The sequence below is a fragment of the Bubalus kerabau genome, chromosome 11, assembly GCF_029407905.1.
Source record: "Bubalus kerabau isolate K-KA32 ecotype Philippines breed swamp buffalo chromosome 11, PCC_UOA_SB_1v2, whole genome shotgun sequence".
Taxonomy (NCBI): domain Eukaryota; kingdom Metazoa; phylum Chordata; class Mammalia; order Artiodactyla; family Bovidae; genus Bubalus; species Bubalus kerabau.
In genome coordinates this window covers 62,962,725-62,973,739 of record NC_073634.1, presented here as the reverse complement: position 1 = coordinate 62,973,739, position 11,015 = coordinate 62,962,725, and the positions used below count along the sequence as shown (strand labels likewise).

Genomic DNA, 11,015 nt, shown 5'->3' with positions numbered 1-11,015 from the left:
GCAAATGGCAATATCTCATTCTTTTTTATGGTTGAGTAATATTCCCCCCTTCTGATCTATCCAGGTTTATACTCAATGGCTGTTTAATTCTGACACTCTCAAGTATATAGAAGTCATCTTGAAATGATTTAAAACTAGTACCCCCTGAAGGCAGGATAAGGTATTGAGATGTTTTTTACTAACATTTGTGATGCTAATTTGATCTCCTCAGAGAAGATTTTCTTCTGCTCTAGAAATGCACTTTAAATCTTTTCCCAGGAGGAAAGAATTGCAAAATACAGAGTACCCCAAAATAACATACTTTTATGAACTAAGTAAAAACTTTCCAATACGACGTCCCAAGCATTATTTTGGGGGGATTTCTCAGCACAAATTCTTGAGGAAACCCTGTACCCATCCCACTCCAAAAGATACTACAGTGGCATAATCTAGTGCTTGTTACTCAAACCATGGATTTTCAGCATCAGCATCTACAGGATGTTTATTAGAAAAGGAATTTCAGGCCCTGCTCCAGACCTACTGAATCATAATCTATATTTCAAAAGACTTCCCAGAGCATTTATATATACAATAAAGTTTAAGAAAGACTGGTCTAGTTGAGGTTCAGCTTTTTTTTTTTTTTCTATGAGGGCAGTTCAGTTCAGTTCAGTGACTCAGTTGTGTCCGAATCTGCGACCCCATGGACTGCAGCACTCCAGGCTTCCCTGTCCATCACCAATTCCCAGAGCTTGCTCAAACTCATATCCATTGAGTCAGTGATGCCATCCAATCATCTCATCCTCTGTCATCCCCTTCTCCTCCTACTTTCAATGTTTCCCAGCATCAGGGTCTTTTTCATTGAGTCAGTTCTTCACATCAGGTGGCCAAAATATTGGAGTTTCAGCTTCAGCATCAGTCCTCGGAGAAGGGAATGGCAAACCACTTCAGTATTCTTGCCTTGAGAACCCCATGAACAGTATGAGAAGGCTATGAGGCCAGGATAACTTAAAATAATTTATAATTAAATTACAGTTTCTCAACCTCTGGACTATTGATATTTGGGACTGAATAATTCTTTGTTGTGAGGACCTGTCCTGTGCATTTCAGAATGTTTAGCAGCATCCCTGGCTGTCAACCCCTAGATATTAGTAGCACCCCAACAATGTCTTTGTGTAGTTAGGTTGGTGCAAAAGTAATTGTGATTTTGTAATGTTGAACTCTGCCATTTTATATTGGAATACATTCTTTAATAAATGTGTTATGTTATACGTCATTTTAATGCACATTTCTCATTTTATATTTTTTTGTTAATGACATTACTTGCTGGGCTTCCCTTGTGGCTCAGCTGGTAAAGAATCTTCCTGCAATGCGGGAGACCTGAGTTTGATCTCTGGCTTAGGAAGATCCCCCGGAGAAGGGAAAGGATACCCGCTCCAGTATTCTGCCCTGGAGAATGCCATGGATTGTACAGTCCATGGGGTCACAAAGAGTCGGACATGACTGAGTGACTTTCACTTTTACTTTATTACTTGCTATTTATTTTATATTTATTTTAGACTATAGAAATGGGGGGGAAAGCAAATTTGAGCAGTTTTTTTTATTTGAGTTAAAAATGGGCTGTACAGCAGTGGAGACAACTCAGAACATCAAGGCATTTGGCCCAGGAATTGCTAATGAACATACAGTGCAGTGGTGGCCCAAGACACTTTGCAAAGGAGAGAACAAACCGTGAACATGAGGCGTGCAGCAGCCGGCCATCAGAAGTTGACAATGACCAATCGAGACCAATCACCAAAGCCAATCTTACAACCACACGACAAGTTACCAAAGAAATCAGCATCAGCCATTCTATGGTTGTTTGGCATTTGAAGCAAATCAGAAAGGTGAAAAAGCTCGATAAGCTGGTGTGTCATGAGCTGACTGAAAATCAAAAAAATTTGCATTTGAAGTGTTGTCTTCTCTTAGTCTATGCAGCAACAACAAACCATTTCTCAATCGGACTGTGACATGCAGTGAAAAATGAATTTTATATGACAACCAGTGACAACCATTCACTGGTTAGACCTCAAAGAAGCTCCAAAATGCTTCTCAGAGCCAAACTTGCACCAAAAAATGATCATGGTCACTGCTCGGTGGCCTGCTGCCCATCTGACCCACTACAGTTTTCTGAATCCCAGCGAAACCATTACATCTGAGAATATGTTCAGCAAATTGATAAGAGGCACTGAAAACTGCTTTTGGTCAACAGAAAGGGCCCAATTCTTCTCCAGGACAATGCCTGACTGCACGTTGCACAACCAATACTTTGAAAGTTGAACGAATTGGACTAGGAAGTTTTGTCTCATTTGCCAAATTCACTTGACCTCTAGCCAGCCGACCACCACTTCTTTGAGCATCTTGACAACTTTTTGCAGGAAAAATGGTGGAAAAATGCTTCCACAACCAGCAAGATGCAGGAAATGCTTTCCAAAACTTCACTGAATCCAAAGCACAGATTTTTATGCTACAGGAATAAACAAACTTATTTCTCATTGGCAAAAAATGCGTTGATTGTAATGGTTCCTCTTTTGATTAATAAAGATATTTTTAGCCTAGTTATAATAATTTAAAGTTCACAGTCTGAAACCACAATTACTTTTTCATCAACCTAGTATTATTACTTACACTTTCTGATCTACCTGGGCATGTAATGTCCTCTGTTTGGTTCTGGCATTGGCTAATAATTTTTTTTTTTTTTTTTTGCTAAATATCTCCTTGGAGATTAAACTGCCCCCATTGAGAACCACTAAAATGGACCCTCTAACTTTGCTATGTTCTTTTCTTCCAAAGTCAGAGTATGTTACAGGTCATTTTTTACTCTTATTAGAACCCATTTTCAGTTTATTTTAAGAGAGTAAGGTTTTGAAACATAATTTTGATAAAATGTCATCAAAATTTGGTAATATATTACTATTCTTATCTTCTTTTTATGTTTTCTGCTTCTGATCAGACAACTAGAAACAACTAGACAACCAGAAAGCTGCAGAACAGTGTCACTACTAAGTGGTGAGAACTAAAGGAAGGAAAACAGACCTAGTTTGGAGTGACATCTAGGAGCTTTTCTCCTTTTATGACTCTCCAGAGTCACAGAGTCACAGAATTTCACATCTTGTAACATCTTCTCATCAACATTAATTTCCAGGACTTTGTCCTATTAAAAAAGCCAAAAAAGATTAATTCATGAATTCAACAAATAGTTCTCAAGCTCAACTAAGAAGTTGGCACAAAGCCCCCGCCTTTAAGGACTGATGGTGAGAAACTGAGATCCTAATTCGGCCCCATTCGCTTCAATTTGTGTCTCCTGAAGTCCATCCAGAAAATGGAAACTACACCTTTCTAGTCACTGGAGCCAAAAATCCATGGAGTTATCCTCAAATCCTCTCCTTCACACATCCCAATTCAATACAGTTCTTTTGACTCTCCTTTCAAAATATGAATATATTCAGACTTTGAATACTTCTAAGGCTACCACTTCTATCCCTGGATTAATGTAGAGTCTCCTAATACATCTCTCCTTTTCTAATCATGCTTCCTAGTCTAGTCTCTTCATAACATCTAGAGTGATCCTGTTTAATTTGAAGTCAGGTCAAGTCATCTTGTCTGATTTCAAACACTTGGTCCCAATCTCACTGAGAAAACAAGTCAAAGCATTTTCAACAGCCTAGAGTAAGGCCCTATATCATCCAGCCCCTTTGTTGCTATAACTGACTTCCATGGTATGTGCTCCCATTATGGTCAATTTCAAGCTACCAGTGATTGTCACAGGTTATGAAGTTGTGAAGATTTGCCACAGCACATCATTATACAGTATTTTCATTATGCAAATACCATTGATGTAAACAATCTCAAGAGCATGAAAGTGAAAGCTGAAAGTTTAGTCACTCAGTCTTGTCCGACTTTTTGTGACCCCATGGACTGTAGCCTACCAGGCTCCTCTGTCCATGGGATTTTCCAGGCAAGAATACTGGAGTGGGTTGCCATTTCCTTCTTCAGAGGATCTTCCTGACCCAGGGATCCAACCTGGGTCTCCCACATTGCAGGCAGACGCTTTACTGTCTGAGCCACCAAGAGCATAGATAATACTAAAATGAAGAAATTAAGAAGTGATAAATTTTGAGTATTTATTACCTTTGGTTTTAATATAACTTATTTACTTAAGGAGGAGTAAGTAAGGCCTCTGAGGAGGCCTTACAAATTGCTCTGGAAAAAAGAGAAGCAAACAGCAAAGGAGAAAAGGAAAGATATAAGCATCTGAATGCAGAGTTCCAAAGAAGAGCAAGGAGAGATAAGAAAGCCCTCCTCAGTGATCAATGCAAAGAAATAGAGGAAAACAACAGAATGGGAAAGACTAGAGACCTCTTCAAGAAAATCAGAGATACCAAGGGAACATTTCATGCAAAGATGGGCTCAATAAAGGACAGAAATGGTATGGACCTAACAGAAGCAGAAGATATTAAGAAGAGGTGTCAAGAATACACAGAAGAACTGCACAAAAAAGATCTTCATGACCCAGATAATCATGATGGTGTGATCACTCACCTAGAGCCAGACATCCTAGAATGTGAAGTCAAGTGGGCCTTAGAAAGCATCACTATGAACAAAGCTAGAGGAGGTGATGGAATTCCAGTTGAGCTATTCCAAATCCTGAAAGATGATGCTGTGAAAGTGCTGCACTCAATATGCCAGCAAATTTGGAAAACTCAGCAGTGGCCACAGGACTGGAAAAGGTCACTTTGCATTCCAATCCCAAAGAAAGGCAATGCCAAAGAATGCTCAAACTACCGCACAATTGCACTCATCTCACACGCTAGTAAAATAATGCTTAAAATTCTCCAAGCCAGGCTTCAGCAATACGCGAACTGTGAACTTCCAGATGTTCAAGCTGGTTTTAGAAAAGGCAGAGGAACCAGAGATCAAATTGCCAACAACTGCTGGATCATGGAAAAAGCAAGAGTTCCAGAAAAACATCTATTTCTGCTTTATTGACCATGCCAAAGGCTTTGACTGTGTGGATCACAATAAACTGTGGAAAATTCTGGAAGAGATGGGAATACCAGACCACTTGACCTGCCTCTTGAGAAACCTATATGCAGGTCAGGAAGCAACAGTTAGAACTGCACATGAAACAACAGACTGGTTCCAAATAGGAAAAGGAGTCTGTCAATGCTGTATATTGTCACCCTGCTTATTTAACTTATATGCAGAGTACATCAGGAGAAACGCTGGGCTGGAAGAAGCACAAGCTGGAATCAAGATTGCCAGGAGAAATATCAATAACCTCAGATACACAGATGACACCACCCTTATGGCAGAAAGTGAAGAGGAACTGAAGAGCCTCTTGATGAAAGTGAAAGAGGAGAGTGAAAAAGTTGGCTTAAAGCTCAACATTCAGAAAACGAAGATCATGGCATCCAGTCCCATCACTTCATGGAAAATAGATGGGAAAACAGTGGAAACAGTGTCAGACTTTATTTTTATTTTAAATCACTGCAGATGGTGATTGCAGCCATGAAATTAAAAGACACTCACTCCTTGGAAGGAAAGTTATGACCAACCTAGATAGCATATTGAAAAGCAGAGACATTATTTTGCCAACAAAGGTCCATCTAGTCAAGGCTATGGTTTTTCCAGTGGTCATATATGGATGTGAGAGTTGTACTGTGAAGAAGGCTGAGTGCTGAAGAATTGATGCTTTTGAACTGTGGTGTTGGAGAAGACTCTTGAGAGTCCCTTGGACTGCAAGGAGATCCAACCAGTCCATCCTAAAGGAGATCAGTCCTGGGTGTTCATTGGAAGGACAGATGCTGAAGCTGAAACTCCAATACAATAGCCACCTCATGCGAAGAGTTGACTCATTGGAAAAGACTCTGATGCTGGGAGGGATTGTGGGCAGGAGGAGAAGGGGACGACAGAGGATGGGATGGCATCACTGACTCGATGGACATGAGTTTGGGTAAACTCCGGGAGTTGGAGATGGACAGGGAGGCCTGGCATGCTGTGATTCATGGGGTCGCAAAGAGTCAGACATGACTGAGCGACTGAACTTAACTGAACTGAACTGAAGTTTACATAATTTAATTTTTTAATATGACTATGTTTGACAACCAGCTTGCAAAATTCTTGAAAAGTTAACAATTGGCTACCAGGAATCAGTTGAACTGGCTCTAACTCATAGTGTAAATACAGCACCAAACCTGCACTTGCCTACAGCTCTTTATTTTTCCATTTTCCTAGAAAGGTCATCTCCCAAAGACTTGCAAGTACTTCCTCCTTCATTTCCTTCAGGTTTTTTATTGAATGTTACATTCTAGGTATCACCTTCCTCAATCACTCTATCTAAAATTGTACCATCCCTTGGTTCCATTCTCCAATATCCAGATTCATTTATTTTATTTATTTGTCTGTGCCAGGTGTTAGTTGTGGCATGTGGGACCTTTTAGTTGCAGCTGGTGAACTCTTAGCTGAAGCACGTAGGATCTAGTTCCCTGACCAGGGATCAAACCCTGGCCCCCTGCATTTGGAGCATGGAGTCTTAGCCACTGGACCACCTGGAAAGTACCTAGATTCATTTTTAACCATAACACTTATCACTGTACAATATACCATTTCTCTGACTTGTTATTTACTCCAAGTGTTCTGCATTAAACTGAAAGTTCAATAAAAGTGGAGATTTTGGTAGAATTTGCTCCCTCTCAAATCATTAGCACTTAGGTCTGTGACCAGCAATTACTGGGACCTCAATATAATATTGTTGAATGAATGGATCAGTATCAACTTTTTCTTTATTTTACTTCCTTTTCTGATTCTAATTGCCTAATAGTTAATGGTATGCTTTTATGTGAAAGAAATGGCATCTTTCCAACCCACAGGTACCAACTTTACCTTCCCCTTCACTGTTTGTTAACCATAATCATGTGTTACTTTTTAAATTAAAAAAATTTATAGAAATAAGTGACAAGTAGTGAAAAGGAATTTATGGGTTTCTGTTCCTCTTATTTTTGATATTACTGTTTTTTGAGACAGTGTGAACTAGCAAAAAGAACACAAACATAGGTTCTAAATTCTCAACTACTGTGGTGTCGTATGTATCTGTGCATAAGTGTGCTTGATAGAGGGTGGTAGGGAGCAAGAGTGGGATCTGAAAAAGACTACTTCCCAGGGTTGTTGTAACAATTCAGTGAAATATTGTACAGAAAAGTCTCTAACAGCCTGCCAGATAGCAGGCAGACACTCAAAACTAATTTACTTACACTTCCTTATTCCTATCCCACTCCAAGGCTTGAAGCCTGTTTGATTCCAACAAATGAACACAATGAAAAAAGTATTAGAAATATGTCAAACCTTTGTTCTGAATTTGATTCTTAAAATACAGTGATCGAACATAATCGTCTGCTCCTGTCACTTCTTGCGCTTTTTGGCTAACTTTAGGCAAAAATAATGGGCTAAATATTTACATCTGATTCACTATGGTCAGAGAAATATGACTTAAGGGCTATGATTTAAACATGGGATGAAAACAGCCAAAGAAGGGGTCAGCAAGCTGGGCTAATTCGACCTTTACAATCCACTAAGTGCTTTATGGGTCGCACTGCTCCTTCACATCCGTTTGATTCTTACATGGATGAGAGGCATGAATGGGTGAGAAAGAAACCGAGGCCCAAAGAGGCGAAGTGACTTGCCTAAGATCACATTCTGAGCACAGCCAGGTCTTAGGACCAGTCAGTTTTTATTCGTATTATTCTGTCATCTAAAAAAAAAAAAAAAAAAAAAATCAGTGACCTGTTTATTCTAAGAGCTGAAAATGTGGAGGGAAAAACTTTTTGAAAGTTTTTATGGTAATAGAATGTAAGTATTCCAAGTGATGAGTGTGTATATCATGTATATTATACAATTTGGTTTGATATAATTGTTAGGAAATGAATAAAAATTTTAGGTCTGAAAGGAATCCAGTATCATTTTGGTACATCTAGTGGAAGGCGAGGAAATTATGTTTGTCCATTGTGAGTGAGAATTTGCTGAAGAAAACTGTGATTTAATAAACCCTTTATCAACCTCTTGGTGGCACAATGGGCCTACTAAAATTTGGTAGGCTGCTTGCTATTTCTTCAGCAAAGAACAATCAGTAAAGCACTTGATGGGCACCTGGGGACAAGAGAGGCAACCATGTGAAGGGCCACGTGCATGTGACTTTCATAGAAAATATTATTTGGTGATGATGAAGTACGCAAAGGGCAGTTATGCTGAAAGAAAAAACCTAGGGTAGGGGAAGATCAAGTGTGGTTGGCATGGAAGCTTACCCAGCAAAAACACGCGATGTTAAGCCAATTACAGGGATTATATAGTATCTTAATTTTTAGGAAGGATTCCTTGTTGAAGAGGCCACATTCAGCCTGGGGAGACACCGAGGTAAATTTGAAAAATACTTGACCACGAACTATTTAGGTACCTTTCAAACATCTCCGAGAAAATTAAGAGGCGAAAAGAGTGCGCGCCCTACACCTCACCTTCTCAACATTCTGGTCCCCATGCCAGGCATTTAAAATGGATTAGAGAGGTCTGGGGCCTACAGTTGGCCTACGCTGAGGTCTTTTCGCTCCTTTTTTCCACCCCACCCTTCCCCGAAGAAAAACACAGCTGGGTGTGCCCTCTCTTTTAGGAGCGCAGCCCCCATCTGCGGGGGCGGGTCCAGATCCCGGTGGGCTCAGGCCCCGCAGGTTGGCGGGACCCGGCGGAGGCGGGCCAGCGCGGGTCTGAGAGAAGCCGAGAGAATGCTGGCTGGCGCGCGCCGCGCTCAAACTCGCGCCACCACTAGCTCACGAGCTGCGCCCCACTCCCTCCGTCACCAAAGGCGCCCAACCAATGAGCGGGCCGGAAAGGCCGGGCCTGCGGGCTAAGCAGTGGGAGGGGGAGCGACGGGAGGGGGCGGGAAGTCGAGGGCGGGCCACGTTTGATTGACAGCTCTCTGGAACCAATCCTCCGCACGGCTTCTCTTCGCTCTCCTCTCTGCTCGGCTCAACTCTTCGTCCCACCTCCTTTTCCTCCACCCCCCTCCTCGTTCCTTTGCGACCCGCCCCACTTCCCCTCCCCCACTCTGCGGGCAAATCGCTGCTGGAAAGAGGCGGGGGCCTAAGCAGCGGGCTTGTGTGGCGCCTTGAAGTGGGATTGACAGGCGGTCTGGCCAATAGAAGGTACGCTGATGGCGCGGCTGTGGCTGGAACCGGCCAATGGGCGAGCGGGCTGGGGGCGGAGGCCCAGGTTCCAAACGCTCCGCGGCGCCATGGGCTGAAAACTCAACCGAGATGGAATCTCCCAGTCTGAACCGGTTTCAACCGGTTCCGAGTTTGAGGCACTAGGAGGAGGGGGAGAAGCGGCTGCAGCGGCCGCGGCAGGAGCAGCGGGAGCTACAGCATCAGCAAGAGCAACAGTAGCTACAGCCCGGGCGGCGGTGCCTGTTCCAGTCTTTGCTGCTGCAGTCCGTGCAACCACCCAGAGGGGGAGGGGGGAACCACCAGTCGCTGAGGAGCAGGAGAAGGGGGGAAAGTTTAGGCGAGCCTGGGTGGGGGGGGGGGCCAGCGCCGGAGCCGCGTGAGAGAGGGAGCCGTATTTTGGTAGGGGGAAATCGGACTGCAACTGGCAGCAGAGCGTTCCCCGGCCGTGTGGACTCTACAGCCCCTACTCCTGCCGCTCCTGCTGCCGCCTGTGGCTGGAGGGTCCCCCTGGGGCTGAATCTTTGGGACTTGACCCCGTTCCCCTCCCCCTTCCCTCACTCCCCAGCCAGGCGGGAGCATTTATCCACAGATTAATTCCCCTTTTTGGGGGGGGGGCGGGTGAGTGTGCGTGTCGGCGGGAGGTGTCCCCGAAATAGTAAATATTGTTGAGCTTTTTTTTTTTTTTTTTTTTTTGCCCTTATCCTCTTCGTTTGTAAATTTCTTTTTTAAGGTGGGAAAACTGGGAAACCCACCTTGATTTTCCTCCCCTCTCCCCCCTCCCCGTCCTCCCTTGCCCTAATACCCCGACAAGGAAGGAAGAAGCAGTTGGTTCAATCTCTGGGTAAGTCGACTGTGTCTTCGGGGCCGAGGGTCGGGCGGCGGCGCGGCTGGGCGGGAGGAGGCTGGCGTGGGGCGCGGCGGCGGCGGCCGCGGGAGGCGAACCGGGGAGGCGGCGGCGGGCCCACAGCAGAGCTTGCGATTGAATGGAGCCGCTTCTGCTGCTGGGGGATGGAGGCGGGGAGGCGGCCGCGGGAGGGGAGCGCTGGCTGGGTCATTTCGTGTGTGCGGGGAACGGTGGCGGAAGGCAAGGAGCGAGATAGTGAAGTGGGGCCCGGCGCGGGGGTGGAAGGGCTTCTCCCAGCCCGGTGGGCTGGGGAGAAGTTGGGGAGATTTCAGGAACATTTCTGTAAATTATTAGGAGTGGAAGTTTCCAGAAATATTTAGTGCAGCAGCATTGAAACGTCCGCCTGCATCACGTGGCCCTTCGGTGGAGAGCTTGGGATCGCGGGAGGGAGGGGCTGTGGAGTCCTTGCTCCTCCTGCAGGTAAACTCAGAATCTCTGGGTTTTTTAAGAGTAGAATTAGAAGCAGGAAAGGTTAGTTGATTTTTTCAGGGATCTGCAGATGAGGTTCCGTGCTGTAGTTTGTTTCGGGGGACTTGGGTGAGTTAAAAGTGATCAACTCATTTACTGCTGGCATTGTACAGTAGATGATACCCTGATTCTCCTTTATTTTGATGCCTGAGTTTGGGGTGGGTGGGAGGAAATGGTGTGCTGGAGGAAGTATTAAAAGATTTGCCCGACGCGGACCTCCTCTGATCACGCAGAGGCCATGCTGCATAGAGAATGGGGCGGTGAACTTCAGGCGCCTGGTCTAAATGCCTCCTCCGAGTATGGGCGGGGTGAGAGCGTGCTCCAGTCTGCTATAGTTAGAAGTGCTGCACTTCGCTTTGGGTGGGAAGAGAGGGGGAGGGCGGGCCTTAGTGAGGTGTGTTTCTACTGAATGAAGC

The 11,015-nt window shown here is 44.2% G+C and overlaps 1 protein-coding gene across 3 annotated transcripts in view; it reads left to right on the top strand.

The window, feature by feature from the left end:
- The first annotated feature begins 9,291 nt into the window (after positions 1–9,291).
- XPO1 (exportin 1) overlaps positions 9,292–11,015 on the top strand; it is a 42,805-nt gene continuing 41,081 nt past the window's right edge. The window contains exons 1-2 of one of the 3 annotated variants that reach the window (XM_055540398.1): positions 9,292–9,490; positions 9,958–10,068. The gene's annotated coding sequence lies outside the window, so the exon portion shown is untranslated. Of the gene's footprint in view, positions 9,491–9,894; positions 10,069–10,531; positions 10,552–11,015 lie in introns of those variants that run through there. The other 2 variants (XM_055540397.1, XM_055540399.1) reach the window with 2 other exon arrangements.